The sequence below is a fragment of the Oncorhynchus gorbuscha genome, linkage group LG04, assembly GCF_021184085.1.
Source record: "Oncorhynchus gorbuscha isolate QuinsamMale2020 ecotype Even-year linkage group LG04, OgorEven_v1.0, whole genome shotgun sequence".
In the NCBI taxonomy this organism is placed as follows: Eukaryota; Metazoa; Chordata; class Actinopteri; order Salmoniformes; family Salmonidae; genus Oncorhynchus; species Oncorhynchus gorbuscha.
Window position 1 is genome coordinate 2,224,283 of NC_060176.1, and position 15,954 is coordinate 2,240,236.

Here is a 15,954-nt window from a genome sequence, read left to right on the forward strand (position 1 = left end):
TTCTATTTGAAGCAGATGTTTGCAGTGTCATTTCCATCCAAGGACCTTCCTCAAACTATGTTACTTTGATGATCAACTTACATAGGCCTTTAATTATGTTGATATCATATTGTGCAAAACTATACATTACAGAATAAACTAGTTCAACAGCTGTTTGAAATCATTCTCTTCTTAAAACTGTATGGTCTGAGTGTGAAATGAGGCACACTACAAGGGTGATTAGAACAGGTTTATAATAGATATTATTCCACATGAACCACATGAACCAAGTCTGTCCTGTAGTGGTCTTTGAGAGCTCCAGTCCGTTATATTAGTGTGACAGTGGAGGCCAAGAACAGAAAATGGTTTCTTTCTGAAACCATCACATGGGGGCGCCGCAACCCAAGATGGTGATGACCTACCACAGCCGTAGAACCATTGTGTACAACTGTTAGTCACCTGCAACAGGTATGTATGCCTGAAGTCATGTTCCACCTAATTCTAATGTCATAATGGGGCGGCAGGGTAGCCTAGTGGTTAGAGAGTTGGACTAGTAACCGGCCAGTCTTCTTCTGGCTGTACTGGGTAGAGAGGAACCAGGCTCTGAGAGGTGGCCAGTCTTCTTTTGGCTGTACTGGGTAGAGAGGAACCAGGCTCTGAGAGGTGGCCAGTCTTCTTTTGGCTGTACTGGGTAGAGAGGAACCAGGCTCTGAGGGGTGGCCAGTCTTCTTCTGGCTGTACTGGGTAGAGAGGAACCAGGCTCTGAGGGGTGGCCAGTCTTCTTCTGGCTGTACTGGGTAGAGAGGAACCAGGCTCTGAGGGGTGGCCAGTCTTCTTCTGGCTGTACTGGGTAGAGAGGAACCAGGCTCTGAGGGGTGGCCAGTCTTCTTCTGGCTGTACTGGGTAGAGAGGAACCAGGCTCTGAGGGGTGCCAGTCTTCTTCTGGCTGTACTGGGTAGAGAGGAACCAGGCTCTGAGAGGTGGCCAGTCTTCTTTTGGCTGTACTGGGTAGAGAGGAACCAGGCTCTGAGGGGTGGCCAGTCTTCTTCTGGCTGTACTGGGTAGAGAGGAACCAGGCTCTGAGGGGTGGCCAGTCTTCTTCTGGCTGTACTGGGTAGAGAGGAACCAGGCTCTGAGGGGTGGCCAGTCTTCTTCTGGCTGTACTGGGTAGAGAGGAACCAGGCTCTGAGGGGTGGCCAGTCTTCTTCTGGCTGTGCCAGTGGAGATTATAAGAGTACATGGCCATTAATTCTAGATTGTTCTTCAAGATGTCCAGCAGGGTCAAGTAATAATCACAGAGAGTGCAACATCAAGAAAGCAGGTGCGGTAGAGAGAGAGAGGCATTATTTATTCCTAAAATAATGGCCGACTGTCTCATAGTCACATTCTCTATAGGTCTACTAGAGACCTTTTTCTCAACAATTTGGATTTAGGCTACTCTACTCTTCATCTATGTAGTCCATATGGAAAAACAATATATTGACATAAATATTTTAACATATATTTACATGTATTTAAGCCTTATATATACATATATTTAAATAGGCTATATGTACAAAAATATATGGACATTCTGACCCCTTGACTTTTTCCACATTTTGTTATGTTAAAACCTTATTCTATAATGGATTAAATAAATAACAATCCTCACCCATCTACACACAATATCCCATAATGACAAAGCAAAAAAACGTTTTAGAAATGCTTACAAAGGTATTACAAATAAAAACTTAAATACCTTATAAGTATTCAGACCCTTCGCTATGAGACTCGAAATTGAGCTCAGGTGCACCCTGTTTCCATTGATCATCCTTGAGATGTTTCTTGGAGTCCACCTGTGGAAAATTCAATTGATTGGACATGATTTTGGACAGGCACACACCTGTCTATATAAGATCCCAGACAGTGCATGTCACAGCAAGAATCAGGCCATGGAGTTGAAGGAATTGTCCTTAGACCTCTGAGACAGGATTGTGTCGAGGCAATGTATCTGTGGAAGGGTAACAAAATATTTCTGCAACATTGAAGGTCCCCAAGAACACAGCGGCCTCCAGCATTCTTAAATGGTGAAGTTTGGAACCACCACATTCTTCCTAGAGCTGGCCAATTCGGGCCAAACTGATCAATCGGGGAGAAGGGGCCTTGGTCAGGGGAGGTGACCAAGAACCCAATGGTCACTCTGCCAGAGCTCTAGAGTTCTTCTGTGGAGATGGGAGACCTTCCAGAAGGACAAATCCATCTCTGCAGCACTCCACCAATCAGGCCTTCTTTATGGTAGAGTGGCCAGGCGGAAGCCACCCGCCAAAAGGCACCTAAAGACTCTAAAATTCTCTTGGTCTGACGAAACCAAGATTGAGCTCTTTGGCCTGAATGCCAAGCGCGTCACATCTGAGGAAACCTGGCACCATCTCTATGGTGAAGCACGGTGGTGGCAGCATCAAGCTGTGTGTCAGACCCGGTTACGAACCCGGTCTCCGGAGTGAGAAACAGTCACTTAACCAACTGAGCTACGAATAGTCGGCAGAACCCAGAAGATGAGGCAGACACAGCAGTACTTGAGACGGTGTATTTAATGAAGTAAAAAGTGAAGTCCTTCAGGAAAACATGTAATTCCACAACCTCAAAAGGAATTCCACAAGAACAAAGGTAATCCTCCAAGACAAAAAGGTAAATCCAATAAGGTGGTAGGTATAGCATAAAAAGCCTCAAAAGATACTCAAAATAAATAAACAAGAACGAAAACAGAATCTGGCCAAGAGAGTCCACCGGGATCAACAAGAGTTCACAGAATACTAGGCTGGGTGCTAACATACAAACACAGAGCAAAGAACTGAGGAAAACTAAGGGTTTAAATACAAACGAGGCACAGGTGCAAATAATAATGGGGATCAAGGGAAAACAAAAGGTCAAAAAGCACAATGGGGGCATCTAGTGACCAAAAACCGGAACAACCCTGGCCAAATCCTGACACTGTGGGGATGTGTTTCAGCGGCAGGGACTGGGAGACTAGTCAGGATCGAGGCAAAGATGAACGGAGCAAAGTACAGCGAGATACTTGATGAAAACCTGCTCCAGAACGCTCAGGACCTCAGACTGGGGCAAAAATTCACCATCCAACAGGACAACAACCCTAAGCACACAGCCAAAACAATGCAGGAGTGGCTTTGGAACAAGTCTCTGAATGTCCTTGAGTGGCCCAGCCAGAGCCCAGACTTGAACCCGATCGAACATCTTTGGAAAGACCTGAAAATACCTGTGCAGCAACACTCCCCATCCAACCTGACAGAGCTTGAGAGGATCTGCAGAAGAATCCCAAATACAGCTGTGCCAAGCTTGTAGCGCCATACGCCAAGAAGACCCGAGGCTGTAATCTCTGCCAAAGGTGCTTCAACAAAGTATCGAGTAAAGGGTCTGAATACTTACATAAATATGATATTACATTGTTATATTTTTTATACATTTGTAAATATTCAACAAAAAAAACGGTTTTGCTTTGTCATTATGGTGTATTGTGTGTAGTTTGATGAGGCAACAAAACAATTGAATCCATTTTTTAGAATAAGGCTGTAACGTAACAAATTGTGGAAAGTCAATGGGTCTGAATACTTTTCCGAATGCACTGTATTACAAAATTGTTTATATATTTAAATATATGGTGTGGAAATACATTTTAACAATATGCTGGTATCTAGTAAAACATGTTCCAAAATATACTTGATAAATATATGTTACTATGTATTTTAATGAATGGTAAATGTTGCTTTTTACTTTAGATACTATAGCTAGCTACATTAAAATTCAATGCATAAAACTACAAAGTTCAGCACTAAATCACAATAGCATGCTGTGGTATACTTTGACAAGTTTGAATGGATAACAACTGAGTGTTTTCAATCATCTTTAGTTCTCAAATAACTTGGTCCATTGTTTAATTGTGGCATCGGAGTCACTGGAAGGTCGCATCTGAAACACAAAATGTAAATGTATAAATTACATCTGTGACCTTAACATCTGTTTTTGAAAATCATGTCTTTGAACATCATATGTATACTTACAATGCAGATTCTTTCACTTCCAGCTCACAAGATAACCGTTATCATGTGGATAGAGAGTTAGTGAAAGACAGAGTTAGGTGAAACAATTCCACAAAAGATGATTAATAAATAAGGGGTAAATGTTCATGAAGACATTTAAATTCAATTGGGAACTTGCTAGCTAAATGATACTAAAGACTACTTCCATTGGCTGGGGTCTGTCCATAGGCAGCTAAGACTCAAGACCAGAAGGATCCACTGCAGCAGGGAAATATATATATTTTTGCTAGAAAATACCTATTTATATCAAAATTAATAATAAATAAATAAATTATCTAGCCAACAAGCAACACATAACTTGGCTAGCCAAGAACATTTAACAATAACTTTGGCAATTCAATTATATCTAATACATACATGACATTAACTCTACTGAACTTAATTTTTCAAAATTTTTACCTTGGTCAGTCACACTGCATGTTGTTGGCAAGCTAAAGGAGCTAACGTTAGCTAGCTAGCTGTGTTAGCAAGTCGATGAAAACCCTTATTGTGGGCAAGCTAAAGAAGCTAACGTTAGCACAGCTATCTGTGTTAGCAAGCTCGATGAAAACCCTTGTTGTTGGCAAGCTAAAGGAGCTAACGTTAGCTAGCTAGCTGTGTTAACAAGCTCGATGAAAACCCTTGTTGTTGGCAAGCTAAAGGAGCTAACGTTAGCTAGCTAGCTGTGTTGTAAGCTCGATGAACACCCTGCTTGCAGTTGAAGAAATTATCACCACCAGGTTAAAAACATATTTACCTTCAATGTTGTGATATTATCGTCAAATAAAATGCCAACATCCACTAGAAAGCTCTATGGCTGTGACAGAAAAACGTTTGACCTCTGTCATTGTCAACAAAGGGTATATAACAAAGTATTGAGATAAACTTTTGTTATTGACCAAATTCTTATTTTCCACCATAATTTGCAAATTAATTAGTTTAAATCCTACAATGTGATTTTCTGATTTTTTTCTTCTCATTTTGTCTGTCATATTTGAAGTGTACCAATGATGAAAATTACAGGCCTCTCTCATCTTTATAAGTGGGAGAACTTGCACAATTGGTGGCTGACTAAATACCTTTTGCCCCCACTGTATATACAAAATATATATTTACATATAATATATTTATTTATATATTGGATGAATACATGATGAAAACATTTCCCCAATATATTTAAATTTGATTGAAAAACATTCCAATATATAATTGTTCCGTATGGGAGCCTAGGCCTATATGGGCACCATGAGTGAGGCCTTTCTAATAATATTAAATGAGTGTAAATGTTTATTTCCAGGAAATATCTTTCCTATCCTGAGACTTTTCTATGGTCAAATTGAATGGGGGGAGGAGGGAGCGAGTTACAGGGGGCTGAGGTGCCTTCAGCTAGAATAACTTCAACCCGTGATCTCTCTCTCTCTCTCTCTCTCTCTCTCTTTTGTTTCTTTCTGTCTCTGAACACAGGCCTTAAAATATGCTTTTCTCCCCCATGATCTCCCTTCAGCCCTAATAGAGCAGGGTAGTGGTAGTAGTGGTATTTTGTGAGTTAGGTTAGTTAGTAAGAGGCTTGTTGTATGTTTACTGGCTATGAGTGAACTCATGACGCACTGCAACAGTAGTTAATGAAAGCGTTTTTACCGGTTTCTATTCTAAAACCATGTATAGAGACGGAGTGCTGCACAAGAAGAACAGAAAAGACTTTCTACCTTATTTTCTAGGACTAGTTTTAGTTTTCTATTGCACGGTTCATCTTGTGTCTTTCATTGCAGCAGCAGCTCAGGAGGACTCCCATTCCAACAGAGTCGTGGGGCGCTGGGTGAGTGTTAATATCTCCCCATCGAGCCTGATAATCAATTAGATCAAGCCAATAAACGGTGACAACGTTTCACAGCTAATGGCGGTGACTAATTGAGAAGGAATCCCCATAACGTTCCTCAGAAGAATAGACACAATGTTGGCACTGTGGTCATTCAGTAATGTTACAGTCATTTTATTTAAAAAAGCCTATAATTATATTATTGTAGACTGTTACTTTCTTTTTTCACTTCAAATGTTTATTTTTATTGTATAAGTTTCATACCTTTTACTGAGTTTGTAGACTGTTACTTTCTGTAACTTAGACAACTCTGTGTGTGTTGTTTCAGAGAATGAGACAGAGTGTATTACAACGCAGTCGTCTGAGTTTCCAGAGGGGTTCTTCACACTACAGGAGAGGAAGGATGGAGGTTTTTCCTCATACACTTTATGATCATATTTTACATGCTGCTGGCAGTTGCTATAGTCTGTGATGACTACTTCCTACCTTCTCTAGAACTTATCAGTGACCGTAAGTCACTCTTTCTCTGTGTGTGTGTGTGTGTGTGTGTGTGTGTGTGTGTGTGTGTGTGTGTGTGTGTGTGTGTGTGTGTGTGTGTGTGTGTGTGTGTGTGTGTGTGTGTGTGTGTGTGTGTGTGTGTGTGTGTGTGTGTGTGTGTGTGTGTGAAATGGCAACATCTCTTGGTCTCCGTTCCAGGTCTGGGTCTATCTCAGGACGTAGCAGGAGCCACCTTTTATGGCAGCAGGCAGCTCTGCTCCTGGAAATGGTCACTGCTTTTCTGGGTACGTAAAGGCATCTGAAACATTTGCACAACATATAATTAATTACTATGGTTTGCTGGAGAATAACTGCACCTCACTAAAATCATCATCTTCAGCATCATGTGTTAACAATTGTATGTGTGTGTGTGTGTCTACCCAGGTGTGTTTGTGACAAAGGGAGACATCGGTGTGAGCACCATCGTAGGATCAGCTGTCTACAACCTCCTGGGGATCTGTGCTGCTTGTGGACTCCTGACCAAAGTGGTATGTGTACAGTACACACATTATGGGAAGCATTACCTAACCATAAAGAGCTCAGTGGTATAATAATCATCCATTCCAGCCAGGGGCAGCTTTAGTAGGTCAAGGAGGGAGATGATTTGTAAACTGTTATGGTGTGCGTGTGTGTGTGTGTGCGTGTGTGTGTGTGTGTGTGTGTGTGGTGGTCCTGGCAGTTCTGTGTGTGTGTGTGTTCATTTCAGTTCTGAATGGAAGTTGAGAAAGATGCCATTTCTAGTGTGTGTTTGGGCCATGTGGCATATCACAACCCGCTCTGCCACCTCATCATTGAAGCATCAGGTTCTCAGTTTTCAGGGTCCGAATGGAAGTTGAATGGATGCCATTTCTAGCCCCATTATGTTTACGCCTTCTGTGTAAGGCATATCACAACCCACCCTGCCACAACTCAACTCTCTAAGTGAAGAGTGGTATGGACTGTAGGTGTCCGGTGGGTTAATGGGATCCTGGACTGAGCCCCATTAAGGATGACAGAGGTATGGAAGAGGTGTGAAAGGATGACACCCTGCTACAACTGTAGGTGTCCTGAAGTGAAAGTGGTATGGACTGTAGGTGTGAGTAGCATGACAGAGGTATGGACTAAGGATGACAACAGAGGTATGGACTGTAGGTGTGAGTAAGCATGACAGAGGTATGGACTGTAGATGGACTGTAGTGAGTAAGATGACAACAGAGGTATGGACTGTAGGTGTGAGTAAGATGACAATAGAGGTATGGACTGTAGATGTGAGTAAGGATGACAGAGGTATGGACTGTAGGTGTGAGTAAGGATGACAGAGGTATGGACTGTAGGTGTGAGTAAGGATGACAGAGGTATGGACTGTAGGTGTGAGTAAGGATGACAACAGAGGTATGGACTGTAGATGTGAGTAAGGATGACAACAGAGGTATGGACTGTAGGTGTGAGTAAGGATGACAGAGGTATGGACTGTAGGTGAGTAAGGATGACAACAGAGGTATGGACTGTAGGTGTGAGAGGATGACAGAGGTATGACTGTAGGTGTGGTAAGGATGACAACAGAGGTATGGACTGTAGGTGTGAGTAAGGATGACAACAGAGGTATGGACTGTGTGTGTGTAAGGATGACAACAGGTGTGTGTAAGGATGACAACAGAGGTACTTGGACTGTAGGTGTGTGTAAGGATGACAACAGAGGTATGGACTGTAGGATGACAAAGGCAGAGAATTTACAGTTTACTAGGAATTTATTCCTTCACGTAGTAATATGGGGGAAAGGGGCTGGATGGGAACCCAAAGCAAAAGTAAATCTCAAAGCCCCATCTACCTTACCTGCCTACGCACTACTTACCTAATTTAGCACCACCTGGTGCCCTAACCAAATACAGGGGGTGGTCCGCCCAGATCTTACCTAGTGTGCCTAGACAGTGAATATACTATGGGTATATATATGCCCACGGGCCTCTTGCCTAAGCACTCCCTGGGTGCCTTCCCCTTCCCCCCTGGGAACAAATGAAACAGAATATTAAACCATTTCAAACAAACTAAGAAACAAAAGGACATAAAATAAGCTCTATCTGATAATGCAACAATCTAACAGAGTACATACCAACTGCCTGTATCACTCTCAGAAACAACAAATGTAATATGACACTCAGCCTCCTCTCTAAGCCATGATATCTCTCAACCACAATCAATCTTTCTACAAATCAATCTTTCTGCAATCAATCTTTCTGCAATCAATCTTTCTGCAATCAATCTTTCTGCAAATCAATCTTTCTGCAATGACCTCCCAAAAATGATCTCTCTTCTGAACAGAACACTGGCTTTTATATAGCTGCAGAAGGAATGGGTAATTGGAGACAGGTGCGTCTTGGCGAGGGGGCGGGGTCAGCTCTCCAATTAGCTATGGAGTCGACCAATCAGCTACTTGGGGAGAATTCAGGAAGCCATCTCCTGAAACACACACTCAAATACACAAGCTATAACACAGAAACTGGGGAACGAACATACCGGACCGAATCTGAACCAAGCATAAACAACTAGGATTGGTGAAGATTTTGTCTGAATATCAGCTACACAACTTTATCAGGAGGAGTCATCTCTATTTGCAATGTGTTTATACAGCTGGAAATGCACAAGTATTTTCTTCTTTGCTATGATCAGCTCATCAAAATGTCGGGATACAAACCTGAAACCACTGATAATGACAGTTTGGCCCACGGGATGAATCTCCTGGACAGCAGTTGTGGGCAGCCTGATTGTCAGACCATATTGTCCCTTTTACTTTGACTGTCCTGTTTTTAGGATACGTTGTTTGTTAACATGTCAGCGCAATTTTGATTTGATTGGGCACCATTTAGGTTACTAAATATTTGATTGGAACAACCTGCATGATGTAGAAGTTTCTGTCTATTTACATTGTCATACATTTTATCTCCAGCCTGTAAGCTACAGGCAGGTAGCCAAGTAGTTAGAGCGTTGGGCCCAGTATTCGAAAGGTTGCTGGATCAATCCCTGAGCTGACAAGGTAAAAATCTATTGTTCAGCCCCTGAGCAAGGCAGTTAACCCACTGTTCCCCCGGCACCGAAGATGTGGATGTCCATTAAGGCAGCCCCTGGACCTCTCTGATTCAGAAGGGTTAGGTTAAATGTGACACATTTCAGTTGAATACATTCAGTTGGACAACAGACAGGTATCCCCTTTCCTTGAAAATTTTATATTCTTCTTCACCATATCCTATATGTGCTAGATGATTTGTCTGACAGAATGTTAGTAGAGCTCCAGAAATGCATCTCTCCATCAGCACCCTGCAAGGCACGCTGGCAATGGACAAGATAAATATTCTGCGCCCCTACCTTTACAAAGTAGACACTGATTATCACAGGGGGTATCAGCTCTGACCTAAAAAAGTCCATATTCAACTGGTTGAGAAATTGACATTGTTTTTGGGCAGAATTATGGAGGTTTAATTTGTTGCAAGGAGGTGCATCAGTCAATCTGCTGCTGCCATAGGCAGTCGCCTGAGCTAGTTTAGCCCTGTGTGTGTGTGTGTGTGTGTGTGTGTGTGTGTGTGTGTGTGTGTGTGTGTGTGTGTGTGTGTGTGTGTGTGTGTGTGTGTGTGTGTGTGTGTGTGTGTGTGTGTGTGTGTGTGTGTGTGTGTGTGTGTGTGTGTGTGTGTGTGTGTGTGTACTATAATCTGTAAACAGTGTGTTTTCTGTCCTAGGTGGTCGTCTGACCTGTTCCAGCTCTGTTCAGGGACTGTCTAACACGCCATCTCTATCTCTGCTGTTATAGCCATCACTTCAGACAACAAAGTCTACTGGTAAGTGTGTGTGTGTGTGTGTGTGTGTGTGTGTGTGTGTGTGTGTGTGTGTGTGTGTGTGTGTGTGTGTGTGTGTGTGTGTGTGTGTGTGTGTGTGTGTGTGTGTGTGTGTGTGTGTGTGTGTGTGTGTGTGTGTGTGTGTGTGTGTGTGTGTGTGTGTGTGTGTGTGTGTGGTGTAGCTAGGGCTTCTGTGTGTGTGTTGCAACAGTATAACTTTTCCAAGACAGTGGAAGTTTTCCATGTCATTGAGAATTTATTGTCAATAAAGTTAAAGTGCCCTCCTGTACTGGTAAGTATCCGTGTTCAACTCCACTTCCTCAATCTCAGCATGCAGTAACACTTTACAGCCCAGCGCTGTGAAACTAACTATCAACAATCCTCCTGGGTACACAACCTTCCTATTTTATTACTGCCGGTTACAGAGTCATAAACCAATCAGTTCTAATATACAGTACATGTACAAGTGATTGTATTCGTTTTAGCATTTAACTCTCCTCTTCCCTCACTCTCTTCTTTCCTGAAATCCCACTTCCCCTCCCCTCCTCTCCTCCCATCCCCTCTTCCCCTCCCCGTCTCCTCTCCTTCCCTCTCCCCAGGTACATGCAGCCTGTCTATTTGCTGGTCTATGGGGTGTACATCGTAGTGTTGTGTTTTGACCTGAGGATCAGTGAGTGTGTTCTGAGGTTCCAGTCCCTGCTGTACTTGCCTGGGGAAGGTTCCGGATCACAGCGAGACACAGCCATTGGTTGACACCACTCTGAGGGTCCTGAGCGTTCTAGAAGTGACAGCGGAATCTTCCAGGATGATTCAGGATACTCACACATTTCCCTCAGTCTGCGGCCTGAATGAGATACCAGAGGGTAACTGACTCTATCTGTCACGTAAAAGTTTTTAAGTATTTGGTTTTAAATATACTTAAGTAATCAAAAGTAAATGTAATTGAAAAAATACAATTAAAAATTACTTATATTAAGCAAACCAGACGGCATAATGTTCTTGTTTTTAAATTGGATAGCCAGAGCGGCTCCAACACTCAAACATAATTTAAACTAAGCATGTGTTTAGTGAGTCCACAGATCAGAGGCAGTAGGATGACCAGGATGTTCTCTTAATAAGTGTGTGAATTAGACCATTTCTTGTCCTGCTAATCATACAGAATGTTGAGTACTTTAGGGTGTCAGGGAAAATGTATGGTGTAAAAGTATACAATTTTATATAAGTAAAAGCAAAGTTCTCAAAAATATAAATTGTGATAAAGTACAGATACCCCAAAAAACTACTTAAGTAGTACATTCAAATATTGTTGCTTATGTACTTTGCTCTACTGCACACACACACACACACACACACACACACACACACACACACACACACACACACACACACACACACACACACACACACACACACACACACACACACACACACACACACACACACACCGCTCTGGTATATGACACATTGATGCCATGCAGACTGAGGAAGGGGTGTGTGTGTGTGTGTGTGTGTGTGTGTGTGTGTGTGTGTGTGTGTGTGTGTGTGTGTGTGGTGGTGTGTGTGTGTGTGTGTGTGTGTGTGTGTGTGTGTGTGTGTGTGTGTGTGTGTGTGTGTGTGTGTGTGTGTGTGTGTGTGTGTGCGTGCGTGTGTGTGTATGCGTGCGTATGTGATTTACTCAGTGGGGAGTTTGCGGGGACAGAGGAGAACAAATTGCAACATTTTTCCTGCCAAGCAACAACAACACAGCAAGAGGTGCCGCTAATCAAAACACAGATCTGAGAATCACACACATATTTTCTCTTGAACGCTTTCTCTGGATTCTACATAAAAATTCACAATTTGTGTGAGAACTTATTCAAGTAAATCACACCTGTGTGTTTCATATGAGAACAGGGGATTGACACCACTTGTGTTTTTTCTCTCTCTGTGTGTGTGTGTTCCAGACCACAAGAGTGTGTTCTCAATGCCAGAGAACGACCTGAAGCGGAATCCTGTGGGTGCTGTCCCTCCCGGCCATCGTGATTCTCTACCTGACGATTCCAGACTGCAGGAGACGGTTCTGGAAAAAATGGTTCATGTTCACCTTCTTTATGTCCGCTGTCTGGATCTCAGCCTTCACATACATACTGGTCTGGATGGTCACTATCGTGAGGTAAATATATATATATATATATATATATACTACCGTTCAAAAGTTTAGGGTCACTTAGAAATGTCCTTGTTTTTGAAAGAAAAGCTCATTTTCGGTCCATTGAAATAACATCAAATTGATCAGAAATACTGTGTAGACATTGTTAATGTTGTAAATGATTATTGTAGCTGGAAACGGCAGATTTTATATACATAAGTGTACAGAGGCCCATTATCAACAACCATCACTCCTGTGTTCCAATGGCACATTGTGTTAGCTAATCTAATTTTAAAAGGCTAATTGATCATTAGAAACTCTTTTGCAATTATGTTAGCACAGCTGAAAACTGTTGTTCTAATTAAAGAAGCAATACAACTGGCCTTCTTTAGACTAGTTGGAGTATCAGGAGCATCAGCATTTGTGGGTTCGATTACAGCCTCAAAATGGCCAGAAACAAAGAACTTTCTTCTGAACTCATCAGTCTATTCTTGTTCTGAGAAATTAAGGCTATTCTATGCAAAAAATGATCGTACAACGCTGTGTACTACTCCTTTCACAGAACAGTACAAACTGGTTCTAAGTTCCTCTGTCCAGTGTCTGTGTTATTTTGCCCATCTTAATCTTTTATTTTTATTGGCCATTCTGATATATGGCTTTTTCTTTGCAACTCCTCCTAGAATGCCAGCATCCATGGAGTCGCCTCTTCACTGTTAACATTGAGACTGATGTTTTGTGGGTACTGTTAAACGAAGCTGCCATTTTTGTTGTTACAGCCTTATTCTAAAATATATAACATTTTTGTTTAATCCTCAGCAATCAACACACAATACCCCATAATGACAAAGCAAAAAATATTTTTTTTTATGGCAAATTTATAAAAAATAAAAACAGAAATACCTTATTTATATAGGTATAAGACTCGGAAGTGAGCTCAGGTGCATCCTGTTTCCATTGATCACAGTGGAAAATTCAATTGATTGGACATGATTTGGAAAGACAAACACCTGTCTATAAAAGTTGACAGTGCATGTCAGAGCAAAAAACAAGCCATGAGGTCGAAGGAATTGTCCGTAGACCTCCAAGACAGGATTGTGTCGAGGCACAGATCTGGGGAAGGTTACCAAAACATTTCTGCAGCATTGAAGGTCCTCAAGAATACAGTGGTCTCGTTCATTTTTAAATGGAAGAAGTTTGGAACCATCAAGACTCTTCCTAGAGCTGGCTGTCCGACCAAAATGAGCAATCGGGGAGAAGGGCCTTGGTCTGTGAGGTGACCAAGAACCCGATGTTCACTCTGACAGAGCTCCAGAGTTCCTCTGTGGAATGGGAGAACCTTCCAGAAGGACAACCATCTCTGCAGCACTCCACCAATCAGGCCTTTATTGCAGAGTGGCCAGACGGAAGCCACTCCTCAGTAAAAGGCACAGGACAGCCCACTTGGAGTTTGCCAAAAGGCACCTAAAGACTCTCAGACCATGAGAAACTGATTCTGTGCTCTGATGAAATCAAGATTGAACTCTTTGGCCTGAATGCCAAGCGTCACGTCTGGAGGAAACCTGGTACCATCCTTACGGTGAAGCACGGTGGTGGCAGCATCATGCTGTGGGGCTGTTTTTCAGTGGCAGAGACTGAGGAGTGAGGCAAAGATAAATGGAGCAAAGTACAGAGATCCTTGATGAAAACCTGTTCCAGAACGCTCAGGACCTCAGACTGGGGTGAAGATTCATCTTCCAACAGGACAACGACCCTAAGCACACAGCTAAGACAACACAGGAGTGACTTTGGGACAAGTCTCTGAATGTCCTTGAGTGGCCTTGCCAAAGCCTGGACTTGAACCTGATCGAACTTCTCTGGAGAGACGTGAAAATAGCTGTGCAGCAACGCTCCCTGTCCAACCTGATAGAGCTTGAGAGGATCTGCAGAGAAGAATGGGAGAAACTCCCCTAATACAGGTGTGTCAAGCTTGTAATCGCTTCCAAAGGCGCTTCAACAAAGTACTGAGTAAAGGATCTGAATACTTATGTATATATAATATTTCAGTTTAAATTTTTTATAAATTAGCTACATTTTCTAAAAAACAGTTTTGCTTTGTCATTATGGGCTATTGTGTGTAGATTGATAAGGGGGGGAAGGATTCCATACATTTTTGAATAATGCTGTAACCTAACAAAATGTTGAAGGAGTTAAGGGGTCTGAATACTTTCCTAAGGCCCTGTATATACTGTCTATATATATATATCTATATACAGTATCAACACTGGTCTGGAGGGTCACTGTATATACTGTCTATATATATATATCTATATACAGTATCAACACTGGTCTGGAGGGTCACTGTATATACTGTCTATATATATATATCTATATACAGTATCAACACTGGTCTGGAGGGTCACTGTATATACTGTCTATATATATATATCTATATACAGTATCAACACTGGTCTGGAGGGTCACTGTATATACTGTCTATATATATATATCTATATACAGTATCAACACTGGTCTGGAGGGTCACTGTATATACTGTCTATATATATATATATACAGTATCAACACTGGTCTGGAGGGTCACTGTATATACTGTCTATATATATATATATATATACAGTATCAACACTGGTCTGGAGGGTCACTGTATATACTGTCTATATATATATATCTATATACAGTATCAACACTGGTCTGGAGGGTCACTGTATATACTGTCTATATATATATATCTATATACAGTATCAACACTGGTCTGGAGGGTCACTGTATATACTGTCTATATATATATATACAGTATCAACACTGGTCTGGAGGGTCACTGTATATACTGTCTATATATATATATATCTATATACAGTATCAACACTGGTCTGGAGGGTCACTGTATATACTGTCTATATATATATATCTATATACAGTATCAACACTGGTCTGGAGGGTCACTGTATATACTGTCTATATATATATATATATACAGTATCAACACTGGTCTGGAGGGTCACTGTATATACTGTCTATATATATATATATATCTATATACAGTATCAACACTGGTCTGGAGGGTCACTGTATATACTGTCTATATATATATATATATATATATATATATATATACAGTATCAACACTGGTCTGGAGGGTCACTGTATATACTGTCTATATATATATATATACAGTATCAACACTGGTCTGGAGGGTCACTGTATATACTGTCTATATATATATATATATATATATACAGTATCAACACTGGTCTGGAGGGTCACTGTCGTAAGAAAATATATACATATTGGTCACTAGGTAAGTCAGACTCCTTTACATCAGTGTTACTATTGTCAGACTGAGGGACGATTCCCTCTGCATTGTCTGACGTCAGACTGAGTGACGATTCCCTCTGCATTGTCAGACTGAGGGACGATTCCCTCTGCATTGTCTGATGTCAGACTGAGGGACGATTCTATATATATATATATACTCACTGCATTGTCTGACGTCAGACTGAGGGAGTCGATTCCCTCTGCATTGTCTGACGTCAGACTGAGGGACGATTCCCTCTGCATTGTCTGACGTCAGACTGAGGGACGATTCCCTCTGCATTGTCTGACGTCAGACTGAGGGACGAT

The 15,954-nt window shown here is 41.7% G+C and overlaps 1 pseudogene; it reads left to right on the forward strand.

Annotated features, from left to right (window-relative positions):
* Positions 1–5,698: 5,698 nt before the first annotated feature.
* LOC124033457 overlaps positions 5,699–15,954 on the forward strand; it is a 27,799-nt pseudogene continuing 17,543 nt past the window's right edge.